The following is a 5,524-nucleotide window of genomic DNA, read 5'->3' as shown; positions in this document are numbered from 1 at the left end:
AAAAATCTTCCTCTGGCATGGGCTCCTGGGATGGGAGCTTTCATTGTCTTTAGGCTGCTATTCCACTGCTGTTAGAGGGACACTTGTTGTTGGAATGTCTTGCCTCCAATGGAATAAAATTCCTTCCCCTTTGAAGTTCTAAATCTTCCTTTTTTCCAAATATTTTATTTATTTATTTGAGAGGTAGAGTTATGGACAGTGAGAGGGAGATACAGAGAGAAAGTTCTTCCATCTGTTGGTTCACTCCCCAAATGGCCACAATGGCCGGGGCTGTGCCGATCCTAAGCCAGGAGCCAGGTGCTTCTTCCTGGTCTCCCACATCGGTGCAGGGGCCCAAGTACTTAGGTCATTTTCTTCTGCTTTCCCTGGCCACAGCAGAGAGCTGGATTGGAAGAGGAGTAGCCAGGACTAGGCATCCATATGGGATGCTGGTGCAGCAGGTGAAGGATTAACCTACTGAGCCACGGCGCTGGCCCCTCTAAGTCTGCCTGTCTGACCAGTTCCGATTTCACACCCTTAAAGATTATGGCTACTTAATGCATTCACAAGCTACTTTTCCAGCATTTGAAGTCAGCTCTTTTGACTTTTTGACTTCAAATATTTTTTCTTTAGCACACTATACCCAGTTTCTATTTGATTTTTAGGACTTTCTGTAGATAGTCACTTATGTTATGACTATGTATGTTTTTGGTGAAATGCTCATAACCCAATAATGTCTAGTTTTCCTGTGTAATCCAACCCAATAATAATGTACTTTAAATAATATCTTGGTGATGAGTTCTATGCCAGAGAGGCCCTACGTCTGGTGGTGAGAGATCGTATCAGCTCACTCAGCCCCATCACTCACGGGAGCTTACCAAATGAGAACTGGTTTTCTTCATGTAATTGACCTCAGAAGCCACACCACCAGCAAGAGGACCAGAGTTCATTGTCAATGCCCCAACTAACACCAAATTGTCACTGAGGACTAGTTTTTGTCCCAGTGAGCTATTGTCTGTCTAGTAATGCGTCTGTTAAAATTCAAAGGAAAAGCAGTTAAGAGGTGAGTTTACCAGTGGCTTTGATGAATAGCCCCTGAGGGATATGGACTGACATTTGGAAAGTTGGTAAAAGCCGCTAGAGTCAAAGCAACTTCTTAAAAAAATTGTGGCTGCACCATGCTCAACCAGGCCACACCTGTTTTCAGAAACCACGGAGGGTTCTTCAGATAAACACAGATGCCACGGCTGACAGTCTCTAAGGCAACAAGATACTGATCATCATCGCCCATGGGAGAGATAGAAAGAGACATTAGTGGCAAACACTCAGCCCCGCTTTCCATTCACCTTACCAAGTCCCAGCAGGTGGGGCCCACGCTGCCTCAAGAATCCATTCCTTGTCTAATTTCAAGCCCTACACTCTGATGGAGGGGCTCTGCAGCTGGACAGGAACTCTGTCCAGAGTTCTGGAACACACCCCTGAATCAGCAACCTCATGCCCCAGTGTGGAGTTCAAAATGGGCACAAGACGTGGCTACCCGCTGTGCTCCAGTTTCCTCACTTGCAAAATAAGAACCAGTATTTCTAGTGCTCAAGGGTATACATTTGCTGATAAGCCAGTGAACTTGGATGGCACAGAGAGATTATCTAAATTGGCTCCCTAATGAGTGGGTTAGATTTTCGTTAAGAAATCATCACCGTCATTGGAAAATACAACCGCATACCTGCTCGCTGAGCATTTATATGTTGTGAAGAGGTTCACTACGGTGCTTTCCCTTTCTGAGTAGTTTCCAACTTGTGGCGTTTTGAACAAGAGTAAAGCACAAGAGCATTTTGTAAGAAGTCGGTAGAGGTGCAAGGTGGATCCAGACACTGGAATGGTACTTGTCAAACCCCGCACCGTGGTTCTTGAGGACTGTGCTTCTCCCACTCTGTAGACTTGGAGCTCTTCAGCGTTAGGGACTAAGTCTTCTGCATTGTTGTCATCCCCACTGTTGTCAGTATCATGTTCTATACTTGCTGATTAGTCAAGAAATACATGGGTACTTCAGCAAGTTTGTAGAAAAGTAGATTTAGAAGATTATTCTGGTGCAAAATTTTTTGAAGTCATAATAGCTTTTTCATAATATACACTTTTATGAACTTTTTGAGACCTCTCATAGTGTTGTGGTGAATCAATCTATTATTTTCAGGCGGTGTTGTCATAAGACCACTGTAGCTAAACTGCCATCACTTGGCTCAGGAAATGGGAACATGTACTGAAGAGATGGGCTAAGTAAAGTCTTAAAGTGTACATTGGAAAAGTAAAAAGTAATTGTAAGTGTAAAATAAAACAAAGCCATAATCAGTGACAGGCATTGGTCTATGTAGCCTGAGTATGCACAGAGACAGAACAAATAACCTAAAGGGTCTCCTTGGCCAGGTAGCAAAAATCTTCATTAAAAGGCCTGGTCAGATAAGCCTGGTTAAATAGAGATGAGTGGGGGACAGACTGTTTGGATTTAATTATGGTGGTTGATAGAAACAGTTTTATATTAACACCAAGGGTTATAGTAGAAACATTAAAATAAGATCCTGAAGATCAATCTTTGAGGACTTATTTCATACTTTATTTTCAAAAATGTATATGATACAAACAAGCAGAGAGATAAAATCCAAAAATTATACAAAGTCTTGCAACCAAGAATAACCATTTTTTTAGAGGCCAACATTATGGTGCAGCAGGTTAAGCCATTAATTGCCATGCTTGGAGTCCTGGTTTCTCTGCTCCCGATCCAGCTCCATGCTGATGTGCCTGGGAAAGCTACAGAAGGCAGCCCCAGTACTTGGGCTCCTGCTACCCACATGAGAGACCTGGATGGAGTTCCAGGCTCCTGGCCCAGCCCCGGTTGTTGCAGCTATTTGTGGAGTGACCCAGTGGATGGAAGATCTCTGTCTCTCCCCTCACTTCCCATTACTTTGTCTTTCAAATAAGTAAAACAAATCTTATAAAACAGGAATAAATATAATAACTATTTAAGTGTTCTATTATAGGAATTGTTTGAGTTTATACATATGATGGTATTTTAAAAAGTTCATGGAAAGTGGAATTAAAAGACCAGGGACAGGCCTTTGGTTTAGAAGTTAAGGCGCCACTTGGTATGCCCAAATCCCAAATCAGAATGACAGAATTCAAGTCCCAGTTCTGCTCCTAAATGCAGTTTCCTGTTTGTGCACAGTCTGGTAGCAAATGATAGCTCAAGTAGTCTGGTTACTATTGTGAGCATTTGGGGAATGAACCATTGGATGGGAGAATTTTCACTCTGTCTCTCTCTCTCTGTCTTGGAAATAAAATAAATAAACATTTAATGATAAATTTATTTTGGCTTTAAAAATCTTAAAATCCATGCATAGTTTTTACCATAATATGTATTGTCCATGAACTTTTTGAAGACCCTAAGTATGTATGGATGGGTAACAAAATTTTTTTTGAGCCAAAATAATCTTTTAATTTCATTTTCCATGAACTTTTACAAGTGCTCCAATATATCACAACACACAACACACTTCCATACACATACATACTTTTTTTTTTTTAAGAAAATGGTCTGACATTGTATGTGTGTTTTCTAACTTGCTATTTTATTGGTCATGTTACAGGCCATGTTTCTCTGTTATTTAAATATTTTCTCTTTTCATGGACATATATTATTTTGTTATGTTTTCTGTGTCATACATATTGTGTACTAATGACATTTAGTCTGATTCCAAGGATTTGGGAGTTGTCATTTCTTAATTATGATTTTTATTAATATATCTCTTAATATTGTCTTCTGGGAAGTTCATGGAAATTTATTTTCCTGATAGAAGGGTACATACAGGTCTTTGATCTTTTAAGAGGAAATATAATTAAAGCTGAATAATGACATGACCCAAATCTTAATATTTAGAACCTTTGTTATTAAAAATAAGCACCTTTGGGAAATAATTTCCTCATCAGAACTATCTACACTGACTAGATCCGATCCCCAAATTTAATTGTTTAACTTCAGAATCTGTTTAGAATATTATTATGCCAGAATATATTTCACATCACCAACAATTACTTGAACATGGTTATCTATTTGGGGAAAAATCCCTCAAAATATTCATTCTTTTTAAATTTTATTTATTTTTATTTATTTTTTATTTTTGACAGGCAGAGTGGACAGTGAGAGAGAGAGAGAGAGAGAGAGAAAGGTCTTCCTTTACCGTTGGTTCACCCTCCAATGGCTGATGCGGCCGGCGCACCGCGCTGATCTGAAGCCAGGAGCCAGGTGCTTCTCCTGGTCTCCCATGTGGGTGCAGGGCCCAAGCACTTGGGCCATCCTCCACTGCACTCCCGGGCCATAGCAGAGAGCTGGCCTGGAAGAGAGGCAACCGGGACAGAATTCGGCACCCCAACTGGGACTAGAACCCGGTGTGCCGGCGCCACAGGCGGAGGATTAGCCTATTGAGCTGCGGTGCTGGCCTCAAAATATTCATTCTAAATTATACCAAGGGGAAAAAAAGTCACAAGGAATCTAGGTAAATACATCGAAATGTAAGTCAGTACCCAAATAGTGACTTCTACCTTCTAAGTGGCCCTTCTGTCTGGTTTTCCCCCGCTGCTGTCTCTCTCCAGGGGCTTCCCATGGGTGTGTTGCTCATGTTGCATTTCTGAGAGACCCTACCAGCTCCCATCTCAAAACGAGTCTTTTCCTCTTCTCCCATGAAGGCCAACGTGATGGTGTGACCAGTGAGAGCACAGCTAAGGAGCACAGAGCTGCCTTGCCATGATCATCTGTTCTGGAGGAGTAGATTGTAGGACGCTGTACTCCATAGACCCAGATTTCCTGCCTCTCTCTCCCAAACCAGCCAACTGGGAAGGAAGATTGGGGTTTGGGTGGTTCCAGACAATTAGACAAATTACTTGGCCTGGAAGCCCAACCCATGTGAGTCATTGGTGTACTTTTGAAAGGCTAACACAGCAGGGTTTGGGGTTCTCCATGCAACCACATTCCTGTTCCTGTCGGTCTTGTCACCCAAAGCCTTAGAATTCTAATGAGCAAACCATAGTCAATGGCTGGCACCCATACTGGGGCAGAAACGGCAGGATCCTGACTTTAAAATGGTCCCATTGGCAAAGGAGGAGGTCCTGTTCATATTTAATGTATGCATCATTTCTTTAATTGGTTATGTCCAACTTGGGGTGAAATAATAACTCCTAAACTCTTGACCTTTTTCAATTTGGCTTCTTGCAATGGGGAGTGGGGCCTGTGGAGATACAGCGGCTTGACTGTCCAGGTCTGGCACTTGGTTTGTCTGTTTTCCAGCTGTGTGACGTTGGAGAGTCTCCTAACGTCCCTGTGCCTCAAGTTTCTCATTTATCAAAAGTGGGTAAGGATAGTGATATAGTCTAACTGCATTCTAAAATTATTAATAAACTAAAATTAATATTTTGGGAGTCTTTGCTGTATATTTAGACAGGAACTGTAAATACCAGCTCAATGAAGCAGAACACATGGTAAGGATTAACATTTTTTTAG

This window comes from Lepus europaeus, chromosome 7, assembly GCF_033115175.1.
Source record: "Lepus europaeus isolate LE1 chromosome 7, mLepTim1.pri, whole genome shotgun sequence".
NCBI lineage: Eukaryota > Metazoa > Chordata > Mammalia > Lagomorpha > Leporidae > Lepus > Lepus europaeus.
The sequence above is the reverse complement of the archived record's forward strand: the minus strand, read 5'-3'. Positions refer to the sequence as shown.